A 20,258-nucleotide genomic window follows, 5' to 3' on the forward strand; every position below is an offset into this window, starting at 1 on the left:
ATACGAGCCAAAACGCCTGTCGCCCATGATGTCTATATTTAAACTGTTTCATGACGTCACGTTGACAAATCCTTTACAAACGGAGCATTTGACAAAAATATTAGTTAACAACTAGTTTGACGTCAATCAAGTAACATTGTGACGCTACAAAATAAACGACAGCGTTTTTGACGTTTGGAAAATTTGAAAAAATAACATGATTTTTAAATTAAGTTTTATAAGAAACCCTTAACTTTTATAACTTATATCGATATATTTCGGAACCTTATTTCATGTACTATACGAAGTAATATTGCTTATATTACATTTGATATGAGTCAACTACCTTATAACACACAAATATAGGTAAATATTGTGTGTTAATTGCCCCGTTGGTTCTGTGAAAACTTAAAAGTAAAAAAAAGTCAAACGTCAAAGTTTATTTCTTTCAATTAGGCTTAGTTTACAAGCACTTTTGTAATATTATTAGATAATGGTGATCTAAAACTTAAAATTAAAGTTACGAGGGTTCCAAATGCGCCTTGATCCAAGAAGAGCCCATAACAAACTCATCCAGGGAAGCCACTTAGCCTGTAAGGGTTAACAAGGTCGCGTTTCGGTAAGACGCCGCGTAGAAAACTTCCGAGGTTCGGGTAGAATGTGCATCGTCACATAACATCACACTCAAGGGTTAACTTGTCATTGAATAAAACAATATAAAAGACAGAAGCAGAAGATGAGATATAACTTATCTTCTTTTCCTCTGAGACTTGTACTTTAGGTAAGAAAATCGTTCCGAACGGTGTTGACCTGAGCATATCAGTACTGACGCCTAAATGGTGGAAATTTCCACTGAAAAATTCTTAGAAAAAAGAAAAGTTCAGTATTTGCTGTGACTTTACCTGGAAGCTTTTGTTTACCGACTTCAAAAAAGGAGGAGGATCTCAATTGGCTACTAATTTTCTTTTAAATTGTTTGTTACTTCGTAACTTCGTCATTTATAAGCCAATTTTGAAAAATGTTTAATTTTCATGAAAATCGGTTCAGTGATTTTGTGTTAAAACCAAAGTAACTGATTAAGTAAACGAAATTGCCGATACTGTGGCGTTTACGGCTATGCTAGGAGACACTACAAAAGAAGAAAAACAGAAAAATAAAATCTTTTTAAAAACTAAATGAACTGTTTGAGCCTATTTGGCATAGCACCGCCTTCAAACCAAAGATGTTTAATACTGTTAGATGTGTTACTAGGTCATGAAAAATGAGGCACTCAAAAGAAGAAATTTCCACATCTTAAAATATTAGTTGTGGTCAACAACGAAAGTTATTTAAACAAATATTACGTAAATATCGTCTACAATGTCGAGTTGTGTGTTCACAAAACTCTATAATATACATAAATAAATAATGGAATTAAAGACAAAATTGTGCATGTGTGCGCTCACTTTTGTAGCCTAATATTCAGATCACTTTTTGCGGTGATTTTGTAGGGACGTAACCGATCTATAGTATAAAATTATCATTGCTTCAAATCGATCAATAGAAAGGACAAAGATATGATGTTAATTTCGCTTTTTCTTCGCATCTTTGAAGTCGGTTCAATTTTTTTTGTTAAAAAGATTTTACTTTCTATGATTATTATTTTTTATTATTTTAGATAATTTTTCGTCACCACAAAGCAATTAAAAGCTACATCACCATCAACATCGGGTTTAATTAAAAAAAAAATTAAAACAAGTAATTAAAACTTTTTCAAGTTAGTTCTCGTAAAAACTCATATTATTGCCAGACGAAGATACAGGCATCTGTAAGTATGTAACATAGTTTGCTAGTTTTAATAGATACATTATTAGTATTGCGTGCATCTAAATTCTACGGTATTTGACCTCTGGCTTATGTGAAACTTATTGAAAGCTTACTAATAAGGAATTATGATAGCACTGCAATAAAGTTAATATTAAAAGCTGATATGTATTATTTATATGCATTTAGTCGGTATTTTGAGTATAAAAATACTTTAGGTATATGTGGTTATTTTGGAAGTGTTTAGGCATATAAAATTTGAAAGTTATTTTGGAAGTGTTAATATTGCTGGTTCAGTGGTTAGCATATTTGACTTCGGATCTCAACCCAACCCTTCTCATTCTGAGAGAAGACTCAAGCTCAGCAGTGAGCCGAATTTGGGTTGATAACGAATCATGAAATGGAAACTTTGTTGTCTATCGACTTTCCTTATTATCCACGGGAAAAGGCACGAAATACTATAATATACTTAGTAAGGTGCCATTAAAAAAAGTATTAAAAAAATCATTTATTAAAGTGATTAGATTCCTATAGGTAATTTATTGTCAGGCCAGTCGAAAGCACAATGCCTGTTTTCACAATAACAAACAGTTTAAATTTTAGTTAAGTTTATTAGGAATAAAATTGTAATTAAGTTCCAACAAAATCTAACAACAATGAATAAAATGTGTATTTAATATGCTTTTAATTTTTATTTTCTGTGCTTTAATTATGAAAAGCAGACTTTGTTGTCTAACGACTTTCCTTAGAAATATAGTAGTATATTGATGTGAATATTTGATATGCGTGTGAAAAGGCACCAAATACCTACACTACCTCCTCCATACCTTATAGATGACGTATAGTGAGGTGCCATTAAAAAAAGTATTAAAAAAAATCATCTATTAAAGTGATTAGATTCCTATAGGTAATTTATTGTCAGGCCAGTCTAAAGCACAATGCCCGCTAGAGAGAGACGGGCACAAGTTCCGAGTGGGACGGAGATAGTGGTCCTTGCAAGGTTGATTTCAGTTGCGTTGCGTCCACGCAGGTCTGTGGTCAGGTTACGCATGTATGTACACGCCTTTACGATTTCACGATGTCCGGAAAATAAAGTATGCGTACGGACTGAGTCGAAAACTTTTACGGATGAATATATATGACTATGTATTAGTGCATGAACTATTTAGTGTAGTGTACGTGTACGTATTTTTTTATTTTAAAAACAAATAAATTATTTTAGTGTCGTGTATGTACTTGCATTGTTTATGTGTTGGTTTTCTATTAACTGTGATGTGATAGTACATTTTCACCGCATGTTTAAAGGTATTTTTTTATTATTTATTGAATATTTCATACACTTTATTTTCCGATTTACGCGAATAACATTTTTATTGTAGGTAAATTTACTTATAACTAAGTACATATTAAATAAAATTTAGTATAATATTATTATAATATTTGTAAATAGAGTAAGAAGGGTTTATTATGATTACAATAAGAGATGCTTTAACCGGGATAAGCACCTATTAGGGGAAACCTTTCGCGATTTATGCAAAAACAATTATGACTAAGCGACTTTGTAACAAACTTGTGTAAGATATAAGAGTATTTTATTAACTGTATTATAATATTTCCTATATTATAATTTTTCGACAATTTCCGATTCACCCGTCGCAGTTAGACAATTGTTTTTGTTAATATTCTTTTTACAAAGTTCAATATTAAATTACCGATTTTATATTAAAGAAAGGCTAATAGGTAGCTATAGGTAAAGGAAAATTTTATTGCATTTGTGTGCATATCTTCTGAAACCACTGGACAAATTTCAAAAATTTAATCGAGTAATAAAATTAAATAGGCAATATTATAAATAGGCTATATATTATAACCTCGTATTCCCACAGCAATGAGAACTACGCGGGTGAAATTGCGCAGGTTCTGATGGTATTTATTAGCAGAATTTATTTAGGATTGTGGATATTAATCGAATAAGAATGACAAAATATTTTGATTCCAAACAAAATTTACTTACATGACATTATTGCACTTTTAAAATACAAATCATATGAGTAGTTATTATGACTCTATGTGATAGAGATCATCCAGGGAAGTACCTGTTACCGCTATGCTCGTTTTTCTGCTCGCAAATATAGCGCCTCTTTATTTCGATCCGGTAAAAAACATATGAGGCGTAATATAAATGTGCCTCATATTGATAAGTACTATACATCGCGTTGTAGTATATTGTAGTAAGTATCTGCAAAGTCTGCTTTTTGTTATGGTTATGTTATGTTCCGCCAATCAATGCCGGATTTAGCAAATAAACTTAAAAGCTGATGCTTAGGGCTGCAAAATTGCAGTAATAGCAGCATCAGGCCTATCCTTATCCTATCTTTCTTTCTTAGCGCAACACATCTTACAGTAAAAACAATGCTTTGCCTTTCTTAACTTAAAAAGACATTTGCCTAAAATTTTCGAAAATAATCTCGAAACTAGATTATTCTATAAAAAAAGGAATTAACAGAGTATGTAATTTTGGAGGTTAGTAGTGGCGGCAACTATTAATTGTATTATTAATATTTACCAACTGTGGTTTGTGTTACATTATGTTTAGGCTTAATTTCAATATGTAAGTATTATGAAGAGCTGTTATAGCCCAGTGGATATGACCTCTGCCTCTGATTCCAGAGGGTGGGGATTAAAACGGTAAAGGAAATACATCGTGAGGAAACCTGCATACCAGAGAATTTTCTTAATTCTCTGCGTGTGTGAAGTTTGCCAATCCGCATTGGGGCAGCTTGGTGAACTATTATTGGCTTAACCCCTAGTATTCTGAGAGGAGACTCGAGCTCAGCAGTGATCTAAATATGGGTTGATAATGATGATTATGAAAAACAGATGATTTTAAAATAACCATGTATTACGTTGTTGGTAAAAAACTTTCTCTCGCAATAACTTATTTCGTTATTTTTTATCGAACGCGATATATTCAGAAAATGTAACTACGAACTACTTTTTTTAGTAAAAAACCGTTTAAAAAATGGTAACTTTCGAGTTTGTCGTCCCGTTTTTAGTCAGTTTCAACTAACTGAAAACCGAAAGGTCCTTGATTTATTTTTATTTCTTGTTATTTTATTTCATGCCTATTTCAAGAAAGGCTTAGTGCTTAGTTTAGTTAGTTAAAGAGGAAAATGGTTTTTAATCATATTCAAAAAACTGAGTAACGTTAAAATACAACAGAGTGGAAAATTAATATTGTAATTTTCTTGAGGAAAAATTCATGGCGCATTGTGGTTACAGATTGTCAAGTTTTTCTTTTGGGTTTTCTATAGAGTTTCCGCTAGTGGTAAATACAAAAACATTATAGGCGCCGCAATAATATAATTACCTTGTAGGTAAGGTACGAGTAACTAAGTGTTCTAAAGATATTAGTCATAGTATATACCTACTATTTATAATTATAAAGATATAAACTTGTGTTTTTGATACGCAAACACACACAATACGAGCTAAATGTATTTAGATAAAATTTTATAGATTAACAGCTTTAGTTTTTAGTAGCAGAGCTATTTGTGACTGAGCTCGTCTGGGGATGTACTACTACCATGCTTTTACCTTCCGCTAAGCATTGCTGTGTCGTTATGAAGGGCATGGTTGCCGGTGTTATTATAGGTATTTGAGGCTTTATACTTTGTAGTACGGCAGCGCTGTGAAGTGTTGCTGTTATAGGCGTTGGTTTTCAATCTGTCATGTCACTATCGACCCATTTTCGGCTCACTGCTGAGCACGAGTCTCCTCTGATGAGAGCGGTTAGGCCAATAGTCTACCACGCTGGCTCAATGTGGATTGGCAGACTTCACACACTTAGGTATGCATGTTTTCTCACGATGTTTTTCCTTCACCGTTTGAGACACGTGATGTTTAATTTCTTAAAATGCACATAACTGAAAAGTTGGAGGTGCATGCCCTGGACAGGATTCGAACCTACGCCCCCCGGAACTGGAGGCAGAGATCATATCAACTGGGCTATTACGGCTTCTCAGTTAGGAAGCAACAAATACCTAACTACACGGAAATCTCACAGTTCACTGAACTTAGATATACCTACATCATGATATTTGTAATCAATATTTATGATATTAAAAATTGCTGATAAAGATAATATAGTAACGTATCTATAATCAAATCAAATAATAATTGCCTATTTTAAGTAGTGTGTAGTAATCCTAATACCAGGTTCATTTTTAAACTACTAGGTATTGTTACTGAGAAAAACTAGCAATAAGTTACACTTTATAAATAATAATATCACAAAATTAATTGTCATTTACAAATTATTTTTATTTCTATTGCTTCCAATGTTAAGATTAAAATCGGTCGAATTGCGTTCAAGCATCTTTGAATTACGAGTATTTTAATACTTTTATCAAATGAAATTTAATAATTTAACCATAACTACGTAAATACAATATTTAAAGAAGTACTTATTCTGCTTTAAGAAATTACATGTTTTCATGAGTGTTTGAATCACTCAAGCAAAGCCTGGTGGTGTAACGGGTCAATATAATAAAGTTGTTGACTTTTCACCGGATCACCTGATACTCTGCGGCGTTGCCATGGTTACGCATGCCAGCCTGCAGACAGGTTGTAACAGAACCTTGCCTTTTGTGTTACAATAATTAATTATATTGATTTGCTAACTATTGCAGGAGCTGATCTTATATTATGTTACGGATTTGAATTAAGAAAATAATTGAGTATGCGTATGTTTTAATATTTTATTTATTCATATTATAATGTAAAATAAAAAAATATGTATATTAATGTCGGTAATCTGTAATTATTTGTTGTTAAGTGTAACCTAATAACTTAAAATATAAATCAAATGTATTATATTTTTGTTTATTAGATTGGAACAGTAACAAAAACGCGTTGAAGTCTTTTGAAAGAGTTTGCGCGCGATTGTATATCGAAAATATAATAACTCTTTTTTTTAAAGAAAACCAATGAACTAGTGTTGCCTTGCTATTTTCAAGCTCTTTAATATATGCATATGCATGCATGCATGTTTTCATATTTTAATTTTAATATTTGCCATGTCTTTTAAATAATATTTTTTATATTCCCGTCGTCTTTTGATGTCACTATTTTTATTTTACATTTCCTAATGTAATTGATATTTCCTAAGCAATATTATGCCAAAAGATCACTACTAAGCGACAAGGCTGTCTTTTTCTTAAAATCAAAAATTATTAAGTACCTACTATATTATTAGTTTTAAGGTGTAATGAAATAAACAAACTGTCAGTTAGTCAGTCCCGTGGTAACAACGAAATCTTATACAATCGGACTCGTATCAAATGGAACAAATAAAAATAATTTCAATTACAACCGTCCTCTTATTTGCATTAAGAGAATAAATCCCCGATGAGAGACGTCGCGTGCCGCCCCCGCGGTCTCGTTTGGCACGAAAGGTGTTCCTCTTTGACGCCAGTCCCCTGGCATTGTGAGATAACACTCAGATACTGAAAGCGCGATCGAGATCTATTTGAGAATTGATTTATGTACCCGTAATGGGGATGATATCCACTGGGCTATCACGGCTCTCATGATGAGAGCCGTGATAGCCCAGTGGACATATGCCAGTTATCTTAAATTTGAGTGTACTAATTATTTTGCTTTCGTTAAATTATTCTCAAGTAACGTATAAACATGAAAAGAAATTTTTGAAATTTTAGTAATTTAAATTTTTACTATGTACCTTAAATAATAATTCTTTTCAAGGCAGCGAATTTTAAATTATTTGCTGTCGTATAATTTAGTTGTCACAAAGTGACGTTTTTACCTCTAAAGTAAAAATTATAGTCCACACGCCGACAAGGTATTGTTTTATAAAATTATCGTTCTCTTGCATTGTGACACTTAAGTATAATTGCCATTATTTGTTTAAATTTTCGAAAAAGTAATATTATTTTGTGAAAGTTCTTATATTAACCCTTTTTGTTATTTTGACGCGATCTGATCGAAAAGCCTGATTGGAAACAGTTTGCTAAAATTTAAGAGTATCATGTTTCTGATTGTGAAACTTTCGCTTTTAATACAAAGTTCATTTAAGCTTTATGCATTATAATAATGAAATATTTTTTTAAGTTATTCATTAATCACTCATTTAAATGTTAAGTTTATTGTTAACTTTACGTTCATAACATTCATGTTTAGTACTTCATATTTTTTATTTTTTTAAATTTCTGTTACATTTTAAATTTATATCAATGCTTGTAAATTAAAATTACAAAAAAAAAATTTCTTCCGTTTTGAAACTTTCAGGGCTTCGGAATGAGGAACCTCCTCACATTATACACCGTTTCAAGCCTTTAAGGAATATATTCCACCCTTGATCCACCAGTCAAGCGAAAGCTTATTAAGATGTTGATCGAAGCTTTTTCTTTAAAACCATTGACTAAATAGACAATCGAAACAATAACGGTTCACTCATCTTTATTATAGTGATTACAATGAATACATGTTTACAACGTCTGGTATAATGTAACGTATGTAGCTTAGGGTATATATGGACTTTCTAATTAGTTCAACCTAAACATAACACCTGATTTTATCGACGTAGTATCTATCGTAAAATAGGATGATGTGTACCGTAACATATCTTTATGTCTTCATACTCGTAATACAAAGTACTTATCTGTACATAGACACAACAATAAAAATAATCGAAAACGATCGATTTCTGAGAGGTTGATCTTAGATATAATCCAATTAATCAATGTTAAAATTATCATTATTAAGTGACGCTTTGAAACGCTAATATAACCAATGAATTTTGCAAGTGGAACTTTGTTTAGATGTTATATTTATTTAATTTAATATAATTAATATTAAGAGACAATTCAGAAATCCCATAACTTTTTAATCAACTATTTTGGAGCATATTTTAGACACGCTTTAATTTTAGAGTGTAATCACAATTCTATAATGCTATATAATTGGGACGTTTATAAACTAATGTAATACGATAATCGATTTAGATGATCGTATAAATTTATACTTAATTATTACTCTCATTTATTTATTACTTCTTTTTTTTTTAAATTTTTAACAATATAAGTATAAAATACAAAACATTATTAAAAATTTATAAAAAAAAAAATCACCCTCCCGCTGCGGGACATTTGAGTGCCCAAGCAACCGGTGGTCAGGGCTCCAGAGTGAGGAACCTCCTCACAATACGCGCCGTCTCAAGAATCACTGCCTTTTGTATCCGACTCTTGATCCAACAGTTAAGCGAAAGCTTCTTAAGGTGTTGGTCGAAGCTTTTCGCTATAAGACCATTGACTGAAACAACTATCGGAACAATAATAGTTGACTCAACATTCCACATGGCGGTAATCTCGTGAGCAAGGTCCAAGTATTTTGATACTTTTTCCTTTTCGGCTTTAACCAGATTATCGTCATACTTAATATTATTATTTATAGTGGAGGTTATCTTTTAACCGTCAGTTATTTATGATATTTTGAATTGATCTGCCTTTCAGAAACTGGGAGTTAGAGTTGTAAGTGTGTTTTATTGTTTGACGAGCGTACCTATATGTATGTAAGTACGTCAACAAAGAGCTTGTGGTCATTTGACGTTTGTGTGGTCATTTGACATTTGTGTTATTAGATTAGTCTCATTTTGTGGGAGTAACGTATACACGAATATACCTACTATTGTTTTAACAGGTTTATCGAATCTTTAATAAATTAATTTAATTCTATTGAAATGAAAATAATTATGTAATTTACATTGTCCTTACATTTTTAAATAAATTTATGCGAACATATATAATTAGTTATCTTTATTGCAATCGGTCTTGAACTTAAGTTTTATAAGGTTATTCGCCCATCGCATAAATAAGGCACTATAAAACCGTTCATGCGATATGGGTTTGTCAAACACTAGTTGTTACACGCGGCTAACCTTGTGTTGTTATTTGCATTGTTACATAAAGTATAGCAAAATAACAAACATTATAACTGTACTTAATCAATACATACATCACTATCTAGCCCCAAAGTAAGTGCAGCCTATTTATGGGTAAGTACTAAGATAATAGAGCCGTGATAGTCCAGTAGATATGACCTCTGCCTCCGATTCCGGAGGGTGTGGGTTCGAATCCGGCCGTGGCATGCACTTCCAATATTTCAATTGTGTGCATTTTAAGAAATTAAATATCACGTGTCTCAATCGGTGAAGGAAAACATCGTGAGGAAACCTGCATATCAGAGAATTATCTTAATTCTCTGCGTGTGTGAAGTCTGCCAATTCGCATTGGGGCAGCGAGGTGGACTATTGGCCTTATCCCTCTCATTCTGAGAGGAGACTCGAGCTCAGCAGTGAGCCGAAAATGGGTTGATGACGACGACTAAGATAATATGCCAGATAAGAAGAGAATAAGACGTGGCATATGTATATTACGAACCTTATATTACTAGCTGACCTCCGCAATTTCTTCCGCCCTTAGACCTCCTTAATTCTTAAAATCTACTTCCCTACCAAATTTGTACGGCAAGCTGTTTTATATATTTCGTGATGATTAATTTTTCGTTTAGTTATAATTATTTTATTATTAGTTATAATTATTACTAAACGAAAAATTACTCTTAATCTTCTAATCTAAATAATTTATATTTAGATTAGAAGATTAAAGATTACTTGTATGAGTAATTTTTCGAACTTCGAAGAATAATTATAACTAAATACAAAATATTTATAATTAAACGAAAAGTTACTCATATCAAAGTTAATCTTCTAATCTAAATAATTTAGATTAAAGATTATATGAGGTAAAGCTAGTATAAAGCTGTTCTAAGAGTATTTCCTTAGGACTCAAAAGATTCTAAAAATAAAATACCCCATTGTAAAATCAAATTCTTTTTTGGCCATTTTTACTACCCTCTACCTATGTTTAAGGGACACGATTTGAAGCTTCAACCCACCATGTTAAATCGGCCAGATGTGGAGCTAGAATACATTGAATTTGTACTATGCATATGTGTGTCGTACTATCTTTGTTTAACGTTATAAGAGAAGACATAAAGACGATAGCACGGCGCAATAAACAATGCATCATAAACCGCTACCTACGTAGAGCCTTAATAAAAGGCCGCATGATAACTTTATTCCTTTTCTTTTTCATTTACGCTCACCCTGTTTGTTATGTTTTGTTTGCGTTTAGGGTACCGTAAAACGGATGTGGGAACCAACGGATATTTTTTTTAATATAAGTACAAAAATGGCAGATATTTCTATAAGTAATAAGATTTTGCCTATACTTGTTTACTATGTTATTGTTTTTCTTTGGTGCAATGAATTATATATATCAATAAATAAAATAAAATGTCAACAATTCATCATTGATAGAGCAACAACCCCTATTAATAAAATCAATAGATTAACAAAAGACAGGTATTTTAGGAGCTTTTACGACGAATCCTATTTATTTAATTATTTTATGCAAACTTTTAATAAAAGAAGAAATAAATACATTATTTGAATTTGTTAATATAACTATCCTAGTTAAAAAAATCTAATAGAAATAGCAATATTTACAATTACAAATGAAATATATACAAAATTTTCAACAGCATTTTTTTATTTACACAAACATTTTCATTTGGACCTTTACAATATACAAATACTTATATTATGCTAGCCACTCACCGTCCAATAAGCTTACGTGCCTGTTCACGACCAACACACGATAAATTTTATTGGATGTCCTTCCGTTTGCGCTGCAAGCCCATGAGCTTATTAGATGGTCAGTGTCTAGCAATAGCATTCCGTGGATTCAAGTGCGTGAGCCGGGTCCATCATGTTGTAAATAAGGCAGATCCCGGGACTTAGGACCTGTCGACGTATATGCTCAGCTTTTTAGTAGCTCGTATGTTTAAGCAAACCCTACGGAACTCTACAAATACAAATCCGGAACACCCTTTGAAATACTTTATTATTTGTTTATTTTTATTGCAACCGGATCGTCCCTGTTATCGACTCTCTCATTCGTATGTAAAACGTACGGCATCACGCGACTGCGAGGGCCCTAATGGAAACGTAAAAGGGATAATTATATGTATTTTTAATTACATGTCCTTAAGTTATCACTGCTCGGCTATTTGTTGGTAAAATCTTTTAAACGATAAAATTGTTTGAAAGAAAATAAAATTGAGTCAGCGAAATATGTGTTTTTGTTAACGTTGGTTAAAGGTTTCATTGTAACATGTTTCCAACAATGGCGGGCATAAAATTGATCAAGACAAACCACGGAATTAGAAATTCATGGAACTCGCTTCTGTCATTTTTAGTTTTGAAAACTCCGTATCTGGCTCGTGTCCTAAATGAAATCATCTATAGTGTGTAAATACACACACTAACTCCTTACAAAATTGGTAATTAAGATGAAAACAAAAATTTCTTCAGTCTTTGAAAAAAAAGTTATATTCCTTACTTGAGTTGAAAATTGTTTATTATTTACTACAAACTACTTATTATATTATTTTTATAGATACAGATAAATAGCAAAAAGTCCCATTTGTCACATGTGGCCTATTGTTTTTTCGAAAAAAATATCTAATTTATATAGTAAAATAAATGCGTACGTCTTCCTTTTGGCTGGTGGGAGGCTTCGGCCGCGATTAGTTACTACCGTACCGTTAAGCGATTTAGCGTTCCGGTACGATGTCGTGTAGAAACCAAAAGTGGTGTGGATTTTCATCCTTCTCCTAACAAATTAGCCCGCTTCCATCTTAGACTGCATCATCACTTACCATCAGGTGAGATTGTAGTTCAAAAGTGCTAATTTGTAAATAATAAAAAAAGGGTACGTGGACCTGCCCCCTCGCTAATTCTACGTCAGCTTGTACGTTTTCTATTTTCTGTGATTGTGATGGTGACATATTTACTTAGACAGAAAAAAAATAGGTATAGACTAATATTTCTTTTAGCTTCAAGCACACATTTTGTAGCATCTATTAAATAAAGTGCTCAATACAAAGCAATTAAGGCATTTCATACTGCATACACTTTCGTATTCCAAGCATATCACGCGATTGTGAGACACTTAATGGGAACTTAAAAGGGATAATTATATGTATTTTTAATTGCACGTCCCCAAGTTATCACGGTAAGATGTAAGCTATTTGTTGAGAATATGTTTTAGATAGTAAAATGATTGTTAATTAAAACTAAAGAGCCTATTTTGCTAAATGCTAGGACCTTATCGATCTTCTCTTACTTGTATTATACTCGTAAAGAGAAAAGTTTATTTATTTACTTAAACTATACCCGGAAGACATTATAGTTGCCCAATTCGTCTTTCTAGGCTCTTATTTATATATAATTATTAAATATCTGATGACCGCAACTTTGTAAGCGTGAATCATTTTTGATTTTTACAATCCCGCGGAAGCTCTCGGTGTGGTGTGAATTTTGGAAAACTCTTTCTTGAACCATGCCAGGGTAGGGGCAGAGTAGGGGCATGGTAGGGGTAGGGGTAGGGTAAAGGTTGGGTAGGGATAGGGGTAGGGTAGTGTAAGGGTAAGGCTGTGTGGGGGTAGCTTGCTTAGGGGTAGGGAAGATGTAGGGTGGGAGCAGAATACTTATAATGAAACTGTTATTGTTAAAAAATACTTTAGAATAACTAAAAATAATGGTATTACATATTCAAGATACATCGAGTTTCACACGGTCACGCGGACGAAGTCGCGGGCATCGTCTAGTGTTACTATATACAAGCAAACACCTTAATATTACAGTCCGCTATTTAACAATTGAGTAGGTATTCTTACGATATACGTCCAGCAAGTATTGATAATAGCTATCCATCACAATGATGAAAGTGGGCACTTTAATTGCAGATGCGTCGTAACGCGTATAACTGGGATCCTTTCACAATATATTTATTGTGGTCGTCAAGTTAATGCTTGATTTCGCCATACCGCTTGATGTTGTATTGTAATTGAGAACAAATCATATTTATATACCTTGTTGGTCCAGTGGGTAAGTTGTTCGGGTATAGGTTTTGACGGCCTGCGTGGCGCAGTGGTTTGCGCGGTGGATTTACAAAACGGAGGTCCTGGGTTTGATCCCCGGCTGGGCAGATTGAGATTTTCTTAATTTGTCCAGGTCTGGCTGGTGGGAGGCTTCGGCCGTGGCTAGTTACCACCCTACCGGCAAAGACGTACCGCCAAGCGATTTCGCGTTCCGGTACGATGTCGTGTAGAAACCGAAAGGGGTGTGGATTTTCATTCTCCGCCTAACAAGTTAGCCCGCTTCCATCTTAGACTGCATCATCACTTACCATCAGGTGAGATTGTAGTCAAGGGCTAACTTGTAAAAAAAAAAAAAATAAAAAAAAAGGTCCAGGGTTCTTTAATCGGAATATGTAAAAATGCTGTATGTAATTTATTTTTTCCAAGAAATTAAATTTAATCCTCAATGGCTTAGTGGTTCAGGGGCTGGACTCGTCATCGAAAGACAGTCTTTTCTGACTAATTGGAGGGGAACGGGAATAATGCTTAAATTTAAAAGATGTGGCAAATATTGTACTAAAAAAAATTTCAATAGCCGTGATAGCATAGTGGATATGACGTCTGCCTTCGATTCGGAGGGCACATGTTCGAAAGAAGCATGCACCTTCAACTTTTCCTTACCTTTACCTTATCAGCTGATAGACGTCACAGCTGGACATGGACCTCCAAGCACAATGATCTCGAGCCGCCAGCATCCAGCGGTTCCCTCCCTGCAACCCGCTGGATATCCTCGGTCCACCTAGTGGGGGGTCGACCAACACTGCGCTTTCCGGTGCGGGGTCGCCATTCCAGCACCTTGGGACCCCAACGTCCATCGTCTCTTCAAACTATATGGCCTGCCCATTGGCACTTCAGCTTCGCAACTCGATGAGCTATATCAGAGTTCGTCTGCGGATCTCCTCAGTCCTGATTCGATCACGCATAGAAACTCCAAACATAGCTCGCTCCATCGCCTGCTAAGTGACTTTGAGCCTTCTAGTAAGGCCCAAACTTTCAGGTATGTGCATTTTAATACATTAAATATCACGTGTCTCAAATGGTGAAGGAAAAGCTTCGTGAGGAAAGAAATCTGCGAATTTTCTTAATTCTCTGTGCGTGTGAATTGTGCAAATTTACATTGAGACCCTGTTCCTAGACAGTACTGTAATTCTCTGTTGGCCATGACTGTTTCAAAATCCCAATCTAAATCCCAAGTCAGTCCACTGTCAAACTATGTAAAATATCTGTCGCCTACCAACCCATCTTTTACCATTCACACACATTCTCATAGAATACAACCTCTAAAATTAACCCACAACTGCATAAATAGATCGTAAAATACAACCACATATCTAAAGTAATATGTAAGTACAACCAGTTAGGTGTGATATTTTGCACCAAATATATTGTGTTCCTTACACAACATTTTCATTAGGCCTCCGTATAAGGCTTTATGTCTCAATCAAAGTCTTAAACACTATCAGCTTTCTATTCTACTGGGGCCTGTTGTGAATATTTTACTATAGAGATATGCGTAATCGAGAATTCTTGTTTACTTATCACCTAGAAGCAGATCCGTAAAGGGATTTAGAGCCTTAATTTTTGAGTTAGAACGTTGTTAGTGTGTGTTTTCACTGATAGAGGCTTTTGTTTAATCATTAACTTTAAGATATTTTATCACCTACTAGAGGGTTTTGACGGCCTCAGTGGCGCAGTGGTATGCGCGGTGGATTTACAATACGGAGATCCGGGATTCGATCCCCGGCTGGGCCGATTGAAGTTTTCTTAATTGGTACAGGCCTAGCTGGTGGGGAACCTCGGCCGTGGCTAGTTACCATGTCTTTGAAATTTAAAGAAAAGTAGATATTTCTTGGCGGTTCTAATCTGGTCTTGGGCATGCATCTCCAACTTTTCAGTATGTGCATGTGAATAAATTAAATATTACGTGTCTCAAACGGTGAAGGAAAAACAGCGTGGGGAAAACTGCATACCTGAGAATTTTCTTAATTCTCTACGTGTGTGTAGTCTGACAAACCGCATTGGGCCAGCGTGGCGGACTAATGGCCTATTCCCTTTCATTCTGAGAGGAGACTCGTGCTCAGCAGTGAGCCGAATGTGGATTGATAATGATAAATAAAAGACGGCCCCGATTTACATACAAGAAATTTTCAGTATAAATTATTTTAAAGCGGTACTTCCTCAGATGAGCTTTGTCTTACAGTCGAAATCAGACATTGTAGGGGCACCCCCAGAGGATCAGTCACCTTCTGAGTGTCTTTTTCTCAAACAAATAGAGGTTAAATTCGACACTTCGGCTGAATGATCTCCTGGGGATGCCTCTACAACGTCTATGAATACCACTGTTAAAGCTCTGCCACTAAATATTCCGCTATATCAAAGAGGTCGTCAAAAGCTCCAGTGAAAGTGAAAACCCATAGGCTGGTATCCTATAAAGTAGTCGTTTACTGTTAAATTATGTCCCCGTACCCAGCATTGTTAGCTCACGAGATATAGCAACGGCTTTTAGCTTGCGTCATGCGTCCGATAGACGGCATAAAATATTGGGTATATTGTATGTTTAAGATAAAAGTTGCCGTGTGAACCGATAGTGAGTATTAGTAAGAGTCAAATTGTTTACTTAATATCCATTTAGCTATTTATTAGTATTACTTTGTGAATGGTATGAACGAAGATGTATTGACTATTATCTTTTTAACATAAAAGTGGAACCGACTTCAAAGATGTATTTCAGGTAATTTGATTTTACTAAACTGATTTTTATGAAAATGAAACGGGACTAATAAATAGTGTAGGAAATAGTAGTCTGTGACGGATATGACGTCGCTCGATCTCATGATGGCTTCACTGTGCTCGTGGTGTTCGAGCCGTCCACATCTCTTATTGTGTAATTATTTATGGGTTACTTGAGATATGCGGGGAGAGTAACTTGAGTGGAAAAGGAGAGTGTTTGATATCAGTCAAAGGATCCTTTAACCCTACACACATTGTTCACAAGTGCGTGACTCCACTCAAGGTCATTCTCTGTCTTATTTTGGTTATAGTTTTATTTGTTAATTAAGTTGTCCTGACAAGTGTTATGAATCATGACCTTTGTTCGATATTAATTTTCTTATATTTATCATTTTTGAGTCCTATAATATATCTAACACTCAAAGAAATTTTCAAATTGGACCAGTAGTTCCTGAGATTAGCGCGTTTAATCAAACAAACAAACTCTTCAGCTTTACAATATTAGTATAGATAGTGCATACCCTAGTTAAAAACTTTGTGCACGCCACTGAACACTACTATGACTACTGATTACCCGAGAATTCCACACAACATCGCCTAAGGATCGGACCATCACGACGCATCAAGCCACAGTACTAGGTTTTGCAAGAACACTAGTTGCCTTATAGGGCAAGCTAGATCATCTAAAAACTGGAACGCGCTTCCAGGCCTAACCTAACGCTTCGATTGTAGTCACTTACTGTTTACACAACAGTTATATCTATGGTATCTGAGTACCTACTTGCGTCTAGTGTACTTGTGAAAGTACCTTTAAATAACTTAAAGGTACTTTAAACAAAGGAATACACTTTGGAACTAGCATAGATAATATCACACGATGCATTCTAAGCCGTGATAGCCCAGTGGATATGACCTTACCTCTGATTCCAGAGGGTATGGGTTCTAATCCGGTCCGGGGCATGCATAACTTTTCAGTTAAAGTTAAGAAATTAAATATCACATGTCTCAAACGGTGAAGGCAAACATCGTGAGGAAACCTGCATACCTGAGAATTTTCTCAATTCTCTAGGTGTGTGAAGTTTGCCAAACCGCATTGGGCCAGCGTGGTGGACTAAGGCCTAACCCCTCTCATTCTTAGAGGAGACTCGAGCTCAGCAGTGAGCCAAATATGGGTTGATAACGATGTATACACTACATCTATATACACTTACACCTATATACACTACACCTATAATAATTATAGGTCTAGTGTATAATTATAATACACTACACTATTTATAACTCAAGAACGGCTGGACCGATTTCACTAAAAATTGGTGGAGAACTAGTTGAGAAACAGGAGAAGGCTATAGGATACTTAGAGTAGGGGTAAGTGTAAGGTGAGAGTAGGGTAGGGGAGGGGTCGGGAAGAAGTGCCTATAAGTAAGTCAAAGCAAAGCTTGATCTACTCGTAAAGTGCGTCAAAATATTCTCTCCTGTGATTTATATTTCATATATTACACATTGATAATGTAGCTTTTCATTCGTGAAAAAAATTGTAAATGTGCGAATAATGATAACAAAGTGAAAATATTTTTTTTAATTTTTACTAAATCAAAGTAAGCAATATGTAATGCATTTACACGTCAAAATATTCTATAAGCACTATTGGAATTCATACTTAACTTGAAATTTTGTAACAACAATGCCACATGTCACGTGGCCAAATAGGAAATCGTTCCAACAAACATCACAACATTGTTGGTATCCACGCAACAAAATAAACGGCGCTAACTTTCCAAACAATAATTCACTAAACGCAAAGCAAAGACAGGTGCGTTGTGCTAACATAAATTAGTATTAGATATTGTTAATAGATATAATTTTGATTTAGTATTAATTACCAGCGATTTATAGTTAATTGATTCCAACTGATTAGCGTGGCGGGATTAATTACTAATTACTTCAAAGGTCGGCTTTCTTCGTTGTTCGTGGTAATCTGATAGTTAGCTACTTGTCAATAACAATGTATGTAGGTTTAACAGTAAAAACTATACTCTAGTCATTTGTAAATTCAAATTGAGAAAGACGAATTTTGAAAGTGACATGACTAGAAAAAGCCTAGAATAGCTAAAGTTCCTTTAGCTAAATTTTCCTAGTTAATGTAAAAAAACTTACTTCAACCCCTTTTTCAAGAAAGGCAGTAACATCACATAGAAAATCTTGGCCGAGAATTTAAAGTTAAGCTTTTCTAGAGCCCGCCCGCCAGCGACTTGGTCCGCGTGGAATTTAGTTTTTCATAAATCTCTCGGGAACCATGGATTTTTCCGGGATAAAAAGTAGCCAATGTGTTAACCCATGCTATAATATATCTCAATACCACATTTCAGCTAATTCGGTTCAGTACTCTAGGCGTGAAAGAGTAACAAACATTCATATCATCAAAATCATCAGTTTTCGCCAATCTCGGGATGGATTTTGTTCGGGATAAAATATCGACCTATGTGTTATTCCACAGTAAAATCTATTTCCATTCCAAATTTCAGCCAAATCGCTTCAGTAGTAGCGGCGGTAAAGACTAACAAACATCCATACAAGCTTTCGCGTTTATAATATTAGTAGAATATAATATCAAAATTTTTTATTAAAATTTTAAGAAATTAAATATCACGTGTCTCGATCGGTGAAGGAAAACATCGTGAGGAAACATGCATATCAGAGAATTATCCTAATTCTCTGCGTGTGTGAAGTCTGCCAATCCGCATGATGACGATCCAACGATGACGAACGACGAATATCAAAATATTCAATTCTATAGTTTCAAGTAAGTACGGGCATAATATCCAAGTCGGACATTTTAACAATAATGCTTCACCTCAAGCACATAAAACACAATAACGTAATAACTTATCTTACCTATTTATGGTGTTACATGACCTCATAATAATATATGACGTTGTTAGGTCATCGTTCACACATTTTGCTGATACAATCTAAACCTAGAAACACACGAACACCTTGTATGACTAAACATAATTCGTTGATTTTATAAAACAGAATAGTGTGTTAAGCATCTACAAAGTGTTTTCTCTTAATCGTCGTCATCAACCCATATTCGGCTCACTGCTGAGCTCGAGTCTCCTCTCAGAATGAGAGGGGTTAGGCCAATAGTCCACCACGCTGGCCCAATGCGGATTGGCAGACTTCACACACGCAGAGAATGAAGATAATTCTCTGGTATGCAGGTTTCCTCACGATGTTTTCCTTCACCGATTGAGACACGTGATATTTAATTTCTTAAAATGCACACAACTGAAAAGTTGGAGGTGCATGCCCGGGACCGGATTCGAACCCACACCCTCCGGAATCGGAGGCAGAGGTCATATCCACTGGGCTATCACAGCTCTACAACTTCTCTTAATAACAATACATAATTATATTGTTACACATATGTAAAAAGAAAACCTCTTTAATATTATTTCTTTTTGGTAATTTACTTTTTTTTTCATGACATTGTCACATATTAAATATTCGATATATTATTATTGACTTAACAGCAAAATATTAAAATATAAAGTAAATGTAAATAATGGCTTTGAATGTTGTTTTTATATTTTATTTATAGGTAAGATTTAGTTTAGTATTTAATTTAATTATTTAATGTAAAACTTAATATTGTAAATAACAATTATATTTTATTT

General features: G+C 34.4%; 1 protein-coding gene across 4 annotated transcripts in view; it reads left to right on the forward strand.

Annotated features, from left to right (window-relative positions):
• The first annotated feature begins 2,786 nt into the window (after positions 1–2,786).
• The window catches only part of LOC112051487 (transcription factor Sox-5), a 374,453-nt gene continuing 356,981 nt past the window's right edge, over positions 2,787–20,258 (forward strand). For all 4 annotated transcript variants that reach the window (XM_052888794.1, XM_052888796.1, XM_052888795.1 and 1 more), the window contains exon 1: positions 2,787–3,087. The gene's annotated coding sequence lies outside the window, so the exon portion shown is untranslated. The remainder of the gene's footprint in view (positions 3,088–20,258) is intronic.

The sequence above is a fragment of the Bicyclus anynana genome, chromosome 23 (genome assembly GCF_947172395.1).
Source record: "Bicyclus anynana chromosome 23, ilBicAnyn1.1, whole genome shotgun sequence".
Taxonomy (NCBI): Eukaryota; Metazoa; Arthropoda; class Insecta; order Lepidoptera; family Nymphalidae; genus Bicyclus; species Bicyclus anynana.